Raw genomic sequence first — 13,127 nt, 5'->3', positions numbered from 1 at the left:
AGGCTCTTGTCGGTGCAGCGTGATAAAGTTGTCTCCACCTTGGTCGGTCCAAAGCCAGCCCCTTAGTGTCCTGGTACGACACGGCTCCTACACGCTCCTTTACTTGGCTCATATAACTCTTCCTTGGTCTTCCCCTCCCTCTCTTTCCATTTATTTTCCCTTCTATGATGTTTCTGATGAAGTGGTCGTGTCGTAGCAGGTGGCCTATCATTCTTCCTCTTCTATTTTTAATAACACTCATTAGACTTCTCTTTTCTTTCACTCTGTTTAGGACAGCTTCATTCGTAACTCTTTCAGTCCAACTTATTCCTTCCATCCTTCGCCAACACCACATCTCAAATGCTTGTAGGTATTCTTCGTCTCTCTTATTTAGCGTCCATGTCTCACATGCATATAGTGCGATGGACCATATATATATGTTTTCATAAATTTCTTCCGTATGTTTAAGGATATACGTGATTTAAAAAGGTTTTTCTTCTTAAAATCTTATACATAAATAATAAACATAACATTTTCTACAACAAACATGTAGAACACTTTTCGCTAGGATCAATATTTAAAAAGACAAAGCAGCGGGTAAGTTAATACTAATCAATTATAAAATCCCTTTTTAGTTTTTTGTAAATAACTCGTAAACGGTGTCCCATAGCAAAATAGGTTTTTAAGAATAAATTATCTACATAAAATTTCCTCCAAAAAACATCGTGATCACTTTTCTATAGCATCAATATTTAAAGCGATATTAAAGGAAGAAGTTAATCACAATCAGTTCACAGGGGGCCTAGCCAAAACGCATTTCGAAAAAAGATATCGCTAACGAATCGATAAAAAATGTATGGGAATGACAGGTACCGTAGATGAGTCTGTCGAAAAATATTAACGAATACAAAAATGTTAGCCAAGTTGCAATGTTGTAACGAAACGCAAAACTTTCGTTACCGGGATTCGACATCTGTCATACATTGTCTAGCCAAGTGACACTTTTGACAAGCGTTATCGCCTCCTAGGTGTCGATACGTAGCGCGAGCTATCCCCTTGCAGATAACTTACCGAAGCACAAGAAAATACCGAATAATAGTGTTTGTAAATTAGAATTTGTAATAAAAAGCATACTTCAACATTATTGTGGGCGGCGAACAACGCGGAAGTGTCGCTTAGACGCAGGCGCCGTCTGAAAAATCGCCTCTATTGAAACTGCTTAGGAAAGGACTGCCCTTAGCTGGTGATCTTATCATGTATGCTACGATCAAAGGATTGTGGGCCGTACGCAGCATTTCACCCAAAGGATCCAATGTGACCGAGGCGCTGAATATCTACCTATCTATAGTGACAGTGTCATGGAAAAATGGATTATGCACCCACAAATGCAACACGAAACAATGTCCCTACAAAGGTAAGAGTGAGTCAATAACTTATCCCTACTATACCTACTAATAAGTATATAAAATATGTTATTAATGCTAAAATAACTAATGTGTTCCTGTTACGTCATCAAATATAAACCGATGAACGGTGTAGATTAAATTTGGTACCCATATGCGCAATGGCAAGCACTTGTTTTTCAATAGGAAAGTGAATTGAATGTGTAAAGGCAAAGGTATATAGGTAAAGGCTTTACAAATATAGATAAAGACTCGGGAACAAAAGTTCTTCACACAAATAAATGCCCTTCCCGGGAAGCAAAACCATCACCTTCATAGGCAAGGTCACTAACAACTAGCAATATTGTAGTGTCATCCCATTTTCTTAAATTGATTTGAAAGGGATGAGACTACAGTGTTGCTACTTTTTAATTTCTACAATTTCTAGTCGGACTATACAGTAAGCTCAAGAAGACTTGTGTTGTGAGTACTTAGGGTACTTAGATAACTATATATAGATGGTCAAACCAATTTGTCAGTCAGTAAGAACCAGGAAAACTATACTCATACTTATCTTTTGGGTGCTAGTACTGGTATATGACAAAGCTAGTATGATTCTCTCTGTCTTTGTTTGAAATGAGACAGTCCTTTGACAAACTATACTTAAATACATAGACAACACCCATGACTCAGGTACAAAATATCTGTGCTCATTACACAAACAAATTTCCTTACCGGGGATTCAAACTCAGGATTATCAGCTTAACCGGCAGGGTCACTAGTCACTACCAACTAAGCCAGACGGGCTGTTGTCATACATATACATTATCAACCATATTAATGAAACTTTTTCATATTATGAAACATTGTATATGACTTCTTTTGGCAGGCGCAGATACAGTCAGCTGCAGAGAAAAGGTCCCACCCCTGCATACAAACTTCTATGTAGTGGTGGTACCTTTTCTCTGCAGCTGACTGTACCTACACACTATATAAAAATAATCATAACATGTACTTACACAAAACATTTAGTTTTTTTTTGTCATATGACTGGTAGAGAATGAGTATTATAACCAAATGTTACAGAGTTTGTTGAAAAACTAAGCATTCATTTTGTTTCAGGTGACTTGGATATTCATTGCAGCCTTGGCATATGAACCAATACTTTATGGTGCTCCAAAGTCAGGGTCAAGGGAAGAAACTATGTCACATGTACAACCACAAAAATATATTGAGTGTTGTTTTACTATTTTAATACACTGTACATAATATATGTACAAACAAGAATGCTTGGCTACTGATTTCATGCTGCTGGCAAAAAATACCTGCTGCATCTTTCATTAATAGATTTTCAATAAAATAAATTAACTTTTTAACCCAATCATTGTGTCATTTATTTATGGTGGTTACCACCTTAACTTTTGGTATGCTTAGGAGCAGATCTGCTCCCATGTACTTACCTATATTCAACTTTAAAAAATGCATTAATTTTTAAAAGTTGTCTTTGTAAAACGACCGGTCTGGCCTAGTGAGTAGTGACCCTGCCTGCTAAGCCGATGGTCCTGGGTTCGAATCCCAGTAAGGGCATTTATTTGTGTGATGAACACTAATATTTGTTCCTGAGTTATGGGTGTTTTTCTATGTATATAAGTTTGTATTTGTCTATATAAGTATGTGTATCGTCCCCTAGCACCCATAGTACAAGCTTTGGTTAGTTTGGGGCTAGGTTGATCTGTGTAAGATGTCCCCAATATTTATTTATTTATTTATTTTATTTTATTCAATTATGATTGATATATAAATTACAAATTTTTGACAGGAGCATACAAAAGGTTAAATATGAACAGCCAGTAGCTTAGCGGGTGAGATTACCTTCCCAAATTTCCATTGACTATAAATAATAAAGATGTATTTAATTCATTTTTAACGCCTCACTCACTTAGGTATTTCTATTACTGAGTAAACAAAAATCAAAGACAGGTAGGTAATCAAAAAATAATATTAAGTAACAATATGATTTATAAGTTTTGGTTTCACAGGCAGCTTTTATCTTATCTAATGCATCTTCTTAGTCGGCGTCTTCATTGCTGAAGGTCGTGTCTAGTTTGAAGAGTTTCCTGCGCGATGTACCATGCTTTTCCAAGTGTTCCTGTCCTCGGCGATCTTAATAGATAAATCTAATGCATAACATCTATGTATTCAAATTCCGCTTGACTTTTGTTAATTTCGAAAATGTTTGAAGTCTATGAAGTAAATGAATTCACTGAGGTTACACTGATTCGGGCAAACCTGTCCACAATTTCACTTCACGGTTTGAATCAATACTAACGCTTAAAGTATTGTCTCTTCTGGTCAAGTAAGCCAGCAGTGCACGTCCTTAGCACTGGTAACTGCCATGAAGGCGTCATTGCAGCGGCAGCTCTGACTGTACGTGCCAACTTGGCGAGGACTTCTCAGCGTGGAAGAAGAGCCCGCGGAGCCGCTCTTGCCCGCTCTGGCTGCGTCGCCGCCTTGGTTGGGGCTGCGGGGACGACGGCTGTCTGAAATTGTTAAACTTTAGGTCAAAATTATATGCAATTAACAACGCACTCTTCAAATATTACACTATATAGAGTTATTTTATCACGAAATTGTGATAAACTAAGTTAAACAAATACCAACATATTTAATTTGCTTACCGATAAAACAATTATTTTCTCCAAAATTAGATTCGCTGTTCACTTGACACTCTTGACAGCTGACAGATGATGTTACTTGACGGTTTTGAACGAGAACCACAAACAAAAATTAATTTTTACCGACTTGGCGCATAGAATGAGCGAAAACTAAAAAGATTGCCTCTTGGCTAGGTTATTATAAACATTATCGACCAGTCGCTCGCGAACATAGAGATCGAATCGATAAGGAGCGAATGTAATTTGGCTACGGGGCCAGGTCACTTTATTTTAGTTTTTCGTAAATAACTCGTAAACGGTGGCCCGCTGCAAAACAATATTATACATAAATATTAAACATAAAATTGTCCACAAAAAAGGTTACGTACACTTTTTCACTACGATCAATATTTAATGAGGTTTTGAAGGGGGTAAGTTAATTATAATCAATTCTATAGTCAGACCGTAAAATGTCTGCAGCGATTTTGATAGCCCACGCAGTGCAAGTGTCATTTTAAACGTCAAACTTCTATGAAATTATGACGTATACATAACACTTACACTGCGTGGGCTATCGAATCCGCTGCAGACTTTGTTTGGTGCGACTCTACACATTATTTAACATTCCCGCTTTAATAGCTTTATAAATATTGATCCTAGCGAAAAGTGTTCCACATGTGTCTTATAGGAAATTAAATGTAAATGATTTATGTATTAGATTTTTTTTTTGCTATGGGTCATACTTTACAAATTATTTACGAAAAACTAAAAAAAGGGACATGTGAATTGATTGTAATGAACTTTCTTCCTTTAATATCGTTTCAAATATTGATCCAAGAGAAAAGTGTTCAATATGTTTTTCGTAGAAAACTTTATGTCGAATATTTATTTACAAGAACATTAAGAACTTATTTTGCTATGAGCCTTGTTTTGCGAGTCATTTACGAAAACCTAAAAATAGGGACCTGGAAATTGATTATAATTAACTTACCCACTTTAATACCTCTTTAAATATTGATCGTAGCGAAAAAGTGTACAGAATCTTTTTTGAGGACAATTTCATGTTTAATATTCATGTATAATATTGTTTTGCAACGGGCCGCCGTTTACGAGTTATTTACGAAAAACTAAAAAAAAGTGAACTGTGAACTGATTGTAAATAACTTTCTTCCTTTAATATCGCTTTAAATATTGATCCTACAGAAAAGTGTTCAAGATGTTTTTTAGAGGAAATTTTATGTAGATAATTTATTCTTATAAACCTATTTTGCTGGGGGACACCGTTTACGAGTTATTTACAAAAAACTAAAAAGTGACTTTAAAATTGATTATATTCAATTCAATTATTTATTTCAAATCCAGAGATCCAGATCCAGAATCCAGATTATAATTAACTTACCCGCTGCTTTGTCTTTTTAAATATTGATCCTAGCGAAAACTGTTCTACATGTTTCTTGCAGGAAATTTTATGTTTATTATTTATGTATAAGATTTTTGTTGCTATGAGTCATACTTTTCAAATTACAAACGAAAAAATTAAAAACAAGGAACCTTACAATTTATTATGATTAACTTTCCCTCTTTATTATCTTTTTAATTATTGATCCCTGCGAAAAGAGTACTGATTTTTTTTTTGTTCAAAATGTTGTGTAGATTATTAACGTTAAACAACTTTTTTTTATATTGGCCACCGTTTATGAGTTATTTACGAAAAACTAAAAAAAGGGACCTTAGAAGTGATTATAATTACATTTCCCGCGTTAATATCTCTTTTAATATTGATCCTACTGAAAAATTGTACTGAATCTTTCTTGTAGGCAATTTTATGCAAATTACTTATAGCTGGTTTGTTACTGCACACCGTTGTATAGGGACCTTGCACTTTGAGACTATGCGCTGAAACTTGGTACAGTTGATTGTTAGCTGGTCTTGAGCAGATACAGACCGGGAGCCGTCGAGAGCCACCTCTCATTTAGTGGGGGGGGGAGGGGGAAAGTTCGACGCTGCCGCGCTTCACTTGGAGCAACATTTCTCTAAAACTATACCTATTAGGGCATGTAATATATCATTTTCGGATAAATTAAGGATGAGGAATCTAGTTTTGGAACAAACACAATGCACTTTCTAACAAAAAAAAAAGCATAAAGTAGAAAAGACTAAAAAACGTATTTTTGATTTTTTCATAATTACCAATTTTTTTTTAAAGTGTAGCAGGAATCTGAAAACAAAAAATACAGTCGTAAAGCTACACTTATTACGTTTAAGAAAATATATAGTTTAATATACAAAACTGTTGATAAATGGGAGAAAAAAAATAATATTAAGCGTGGGTCAGAGTGATCTCAATACAAAATATTATGAATGTGGGAAAGTTACTTATAATTTGTTCTACAATCGTTTATTTTTCTTGTTTTTTTCGTAAACAACTCGTAAACGGTAGCCCACAGCAAAAAATTATCTTTTACGTAAATAATCTGTTTCAGATTTCTTATAAAATAAGTACTACTGTTTTTCGCTACCATCAATATTAAAAAAAATATTGAAGGGAGAAAATAAATACTTAAAAAAGGGGACCTTTTTTAATCATTCGTAAATAACTCGTAAACGATGGCCAATAGCAAAAAATTTATTAGTACTTACATGAATAATTTACATAAAATTTCCTACAAAAAAGGTCATTCAAACTTTTTCGCTAGGATCAATATTAAAAACGATATTAAAGAGAGAAAATAAATTCTAAGGTCCCCTTTTTAAATATTGATCCTAGCGAAAAAGTTTGAATAACCTTTTTTGTAGGAAATTTTATGCTAATTATTCATGTGTTAAAATATTTTTTGCTATTGGCCATCCTTTACGAGTTATTTACGAATGACTAAAAAAGGGGACCTTAGTATTTATTTTCTCCCTTCAATATTTTTTTAAATATTGATCTTAGCGAAAAAAAGTAGCACTTATTTTATATAAAATCTGAATCAGATTATTTACGTAAAAGATATTTTTTTGCTGTGGGCTACCGTTTACGAGTTATTTACGAAGAACTAAAAAAATAAACGATTGTAGAACAAATTATAAGTAACTTTCCCACATTAATAATATTTTGTATTGAGATCACTCTGGCCCACGCTTAATATTATTTTTTATCTCCCATGTAACAACAGTTTTGTATAATAAACTATATATTTTCTTAAACGTAGTAAGTGTAGCTTTACAACTATATTTTTTGTTTTCAGATTCCTACTACACTTAAAAAAAAAATTGGTAATTATGAAAAAATCCAAGATACGTTTTTTAGTCTTTTCTACTTTATGTTTTTTTTTTGTTAGAAACTGCATTGTTATGGTTCCAAAAAAAAATTCCTCATCCTTAATTTAACCGAAAATGATATATCACATGCCCTAATAGGTACAGTTTTAGAGAAATGTTGCTCCAAGTGAAGCGCGGCGGCGTCGAACTTCCCCCCCTCCCCCCCACTAAATGAGACGTGGCTCTCGAGGTCTCCCGGTCTGTATCTGCTCATGACCAGCTAAGAATCAACTGTGCCAAGTTTCAGCGCATAGTCACAAAGTGCAAGGTGTCGCGCACTAACAAACTAGCTATTATGTAATAGAACATTTTTTGCTATGCGCCACCGTTTAAGAGTTATTTACGAAAAACTAAAAAAAGGGACCTTTGATGTCAAATATCTCACTTCCGGTCAAGATTTCGATCGAGCAACCGGCAAATTCGGATTCAGCGGGGTCTAAGTAGGTTAAAAAACCCAGATACTTAAAAGTAATATGATTTGCCAATCGCATCAAGAAGGAGAGCGATTTTGAATTTTTTTGTCTAGTCTATTAACAACAACTCATATTCTTAATTTAGAACTTGGCTCTCATTTCACACTTATGTTTTTGATGGGATATATATCTCTTCTTCCTCGCATTGTTCCGGCAATTTGCCACGACTCATGGAGCCTGGGGTGGACTTATCCCAGGAATTGGCGAGAGCACTAGTTTTACGAAACCGACTGCCATCTGACCTTCCAACCTAGAGGGCAAACTAGGCCCTTATTGGGATTAGTCCAGTTTCCTCACGATGTTTTCGTTCACCGAAAAGCGACTGGTAAACATCAAATGATATTTCGTACATAAGTTCCGAAAAACTCATTGGTACGAGCCGGGGTTTGAACCCGCAACCTCTGGATTGCAAGTTGCACGCTCTTACCGCTAGGCCTACTTGAATAAACTATTTCTTATCTTTAATATAAAGGTAAAAAGCCAATTAAGGAAAAAAGTACACAAGCACACTACTAATAAATCATTTCATCATCATCGTCAATCATTTACCGTGATAGTTTCTAACATTCCCAACGGTGGTGTTCCTGTATCCGCTCTCTACAGCAGCTTCACGACCTTGTCTCCGGCCGGCCCGGTCTGTGCTCCGAGTAGTGTGCAGGGTGTCCACAACGAGACGCTCCAGCCTCACACTGCAGTCCCTCAGAAGGGGCCTCCCGGGGACAGTCTCACATGACCGCTTCACTTCTGTCCTCAGATTGAAAGCTGAAACCAGTACCGTCTTTAACTTAAGGGCACACAGGCCCGTGCCCAGCACCCCCATGCTCAGGGGGCCTCGAAGGACAGACAGTAACAGTATATTATAGATTACCCATAATAAATAGAAGATCATAATAGTAAAATAGCCTATTAGTGTAGTAAATGAAGCAAGTTGTTGTATGGAGACCCATGCATTAATTTCTCAGTCGATGAAATTTAGCTTGGTTATTGTATAGTATGAGCCGAGACTAAAATTATAAATATCCAAAAAAAAACACTCCTAAGTTAGGTAAAAACACAAATCTGATTATATATTGAACCGAGTAATTCCTCAGTCCAAAATTATTTTACAAAATAAGTTATTTGTATCAGTATGTGATACTAGAAAAAAATCTAAAAGTTTTGTCAAACATGAGAATATTTTTTTATGATACTTCCTTTTTTTGACGCTCATTTTCATCGGAAAATTGCTCTGTCATTTTTTTCTTCTTATATGATCTTAGAATATAATTTGGCGCAGTGGGTAAAAAAATCCAAAAAAAATGCGTATCGAAATGTATGTATTATTAATAGAACTATTAAAAACTGAGAGTGGAAAATTTTTAGATTTTCATTTTGTAGGTATAAAACGGCAATAAAATGGCATTCCAGTGAAAAAATTAGACTGAGCAATTTTCCGGTCCAAGACACGCCAAAAAATTTTATTTTATTAATACTGGTATTTCTGCTGGGATATTTTTTTGATATTTCATATATTGTTGCAATACGTTACATGAATATGTCTGGTGAAGAAAGTTTGAACGGAGCATTTTTCCGTAAAAAGATATTAACGATTTAAGACTTTAGGTATTTACTTTAATTCTATTATTATTATTCTTTGGAAATGTATACAATACTTTTTATTTATTGATACTTTATCATACTGTAAAGTTTTTTCAGGCTGAGGAATTACTGCGGGGTCCACTACCTTTATTTACTAAACAATATACCCAAAAATGGACCATGTCTTAATTAAACCTGTTTGTTTTTAACTGTATTTTTGTGTAAAACAATGTAAAGTCATGGAAATAAAGGCTATATTATATTATTATTATTCTCTTTATTCATTTCTCATCTTAAGTTAGGCTATTTATAATATGAATATAAAAGTAAAATATAAAAACACTTACAAAACAATAAAAATTAATATAAACACATTATAAAAAACCTAACCTAGGGTGCCGCCAGCAGCGGGGCAAGGCCCAAGCTACCGGTGGTCAGGGCTGCAGAGAGAGGAACCGGCGGACTATCCGCGCCGTGTCCAAGATCACCGCCTTTTGCATCTGACCCTTGATCCAACCACCTAGCGAGAGTCTCTCAAGGTGTTGGTCGAGACTCTTCGCTATTAGACCATTCACTGAAACGACTATCGGGACAATTATCGTCGAGTCAACATCCCACATGGCTGTTATCTCGTGAGCCAAGTCTAGGTACTTACTGGACTTGTCCTTCTCGGCTTTCACGAGATTCTCATAATGGGGAATGGTGATGTCAACGAGCACGGCCCGACGTTGCGATCGATCTATTATCACGATGTCAGGCTTATTAGCTACAATAGTCCTGTCAGTGATGATAGATCGATCCCAATAGAGCGTGGCACGACCATTCTCGAGAACAGGCGCAGGTAAGTACTTGTAGTACGGTACTTCGCGGTCCACAAGGCCGTATAGAAGAGCAAGTTGCTGGTGAATAATCCTGGCTACGAGATTATGTCTGTGCAAGTACTCGCCGTTAGCAAGATGAGAACAACCGGAAATGATATGCCTGAGTGACTCTCCGGGACGGCGGCATGCCCGACAAATGTCGACCGTACCGTCCTTCAGGATATATTTCCGATAGTTGTTCGTCATCATCACTTCGTCCGCAATTGCACAGGCAAAACGACACTCAACCCCAATCTGTCGCGGAGACTTCCGACAGCTGAAGAGACCACAGCTCCGGCTTATAGCCGGGGCAATAACTGGACACGCCTCATTTAACAAGCACCTACTAACCCTACGTGTTACAGATAGCCCCCTCTGCAGAGCGTGCATGGAGGCAGAGGAGACAGCCGCCCACGTCATTCTTGAATGCCCAGGGGTGGCAAAATACCGGGCACAACACCTCGGCTCACCGGGGTCTCTCCCAGAAGTCGTCGGCAACGTCAAGGGTCTGCTAGGCTTCTTGGTAGAGTTGGGTTGGCAGGAATAGTGCCGCCAACCCAATACGCAAAATAGGCGCGATATTATGACGTCGAGTTGCGGAAACCAAGCCCGCGAAAACCTATAACATATAACCTATAACCCTCGGTTTCTCCGAAGAGGTCCCCGAATCGTAACCAGTTCACCGACGCGAGCAGGTCCACGTCGGGTCCCGTGAGGGCCTTGTAGAACCGCCCGTGTAGCACCTTACTCTCCCATGCCGCCTTGCGATCCGCAGTACTTAGTACCACAGGTTTGCGCCAGTTCTCGTTTGCCAAGGAGAGCGGCGTTAGGTTCCTGTCTACTGCCACGACATCACGATGCATCCCACACTCGTTGTTAAGAAAATAATTCCTGAGATTGTACACCTCGCGGTTATGGAGATCCTTGGCATTTAGGAAGCCTCGGCCTCCACACTTCCGTGGGATGTACAATCTCATAACTGACGAGCGTGGGTGTAGCATACGATGTGTGGTGAGCAGTGATCGGACCCTCCGATCCAGGGCGTCCAGCTCGGTCTGAGTCCACCTTAGTATGCCAAAGGAGTATGTGAGTAGGGGCATTACCCAGGCGTTGAAGGCGCGCACTTTGTTGCCTCCTGACAAAAGACTGTTTAGGACTTTTGTGAGCCGACTGAAAAAGCGCTCCTTCACCGACCGTCTAATACCCTCATCCTCAATACCCAACGACTGTGACATACCAAGGTATTTATAGGTTTCTGATTCAGAGATAGATCTGAAAGACATTGTCTCAGAGAGTTGTAAATTTGTTGAATTTACAACCCATTATTATTATTAATAGTAAAATGTTAGTTTCATTCGCTTTCTTTATAGTTCGTTTTTTTAGCATTAGAAATAAGGTAAACAATCTTGAAGTGTCTTTTAATTGAAAAACACATTTTATAAATAAGTTACGGCAAATATATATTTTTTTTATTCCATTTCAATCCTGCAAGCTGTCTATCTTTGACATTTAGCTGGAAATTAAGTATTTTTAATAGTCGTGCGTGGTGCGATATCCTTTGATACGCCCATCAATTTCATAAAATCTTATATTTATTTTATAAGATCTTGGGGTGCTCTTCTCTTCAGCCTTGTAAAAGTAGTGTTAGGTGGTTCCTTCATCAGGTTTCTCGCGAGTAAGTTTGGATGTTTCTCCATTCGTTTGCGATATTTGTCTAAGGTGTCGGACACTTCTTGGTTTATAGTTTTGATTTTGAGATCTCGATGCAAATTCTCGTTTTAGATGTACCACCACAATTGAAAAACACATTTTAAAAATAAGTTACGGCAAATATGTAACAATTATGAATGTAATACGATCATTTATATTCTTCTGCTTTCATTAGTAATAGTTATTGAATTTTAAAAAGCGTTTTTCATTTAAAAGACCTGTCAAAATCGCTTACCTTCTTTCAAGTTCTTTCTAATGCTAAAAAATACGAACTATACTTTCCAAACGGGCCCCATGTTCTTATGTGCCCAAGGGCCCCAGCATAGTTCAAGACCGCCCTGGCTGAAACCACTCTCAGATTAAAACAACATTCACTCATGTTTAGTTTTATACAATAAAATACATATTTATAATCCATATGCATATACTCCTATAGTTCAGTTCATCCTCTCTTACGAAGGTTGGTGTGAAAATTGTTAGTTGCTCCGGCTCTAATGCCTTGGAGGATATACAGTTAAGTGCATAACTGAGTCAATGTGCATCACTTCGACATGCTTCTTTCATTATTTCAGAAAAGGCTAGTTATTCAGTTACTATTTTATTATTAATGGTTTAAAATACTGATAAACTGACTGAACCATTGTTATTGCACATAAAAATAATAATTTTATCCATTAGATACTATTTAGTACTGAATCAGTTTTGCACCGATGTCGTTAAACGAAGATTAGTCTGATAAATCTACAGAAAAATATAAAACTTTTAGGTGATATGTGTTTTTCTCGGTGTCAGCAATCTATCTATATCGTCGCTGTGCGTGCAAAAGTCGCCATGTGTTTTTAACCTACTTTACAGGAGACACAAAAAACTGTTTATTTCGATAATTATTGAACATATACAAATCAATATTTTTATGACAAAAGTATTTGCACTTTTACATATATTACGGAATTATCTGAAATGATAGTTTAGTTTCAATAGCGTGAAAAAATTTTTTTTTCAAAAATATGTTACATAGCGATTTTTGTTTGAGTCGTAAAAACCTCTATGTGTCTTAACCCGTACATGGCTAGATTTAATTATTAAGGACCTTATACAATTTGTGTGCTTTATCGTCACATGGTTATTTAATAAAATGATGTGAGTGTTCAATAAAACAGAAAAAAAAATATTTAAGACGATATAATG

The 13,127-nt window shown here is 36.5% G+C and overlaps 1 long non-coding RNA gene across 1 annotated transcript; it reads left to right on the top strand.

Annotated features, from left to right (window-relative positions):
* The first annotated feature begins 782 nt into the window (after window positions 1-782).
* Window positions 783-2,742, top strand: LOC134802250 (uncharacterized). The gene is made up of 2 exons (XR_010145820.1): window positions 783-1,393; window positions 2,484-2,742. It is a non-coding gene; the product is annotated as an uncharacterized LOC134802250 (long non-coding RNA).
* The last annotated feature ends 10,385 nt before the right edge of the window (window positions 2,743-13,127 follow it).

The sequence above is a fragment of the Cydia splendana genome, chromosome 24, assembly GCF_910591565.1.
Source record: "Cydia splendana chromosome 24, ilCydSple1.2, whole genome shotgun sequence".
Taxonomy (NCBI): domain Eukaryota; kingdom Metazoa; phylum Arthropoda; class Insecta; order Lepidoptera; family Tortricidae; genus Cydia; species Cydia splendana.
The sequence above is the reverse complement of the archived record's forward strand: the minus strand, read 5'-3'. Positions and strand labels throughout refer to the sequence as shown.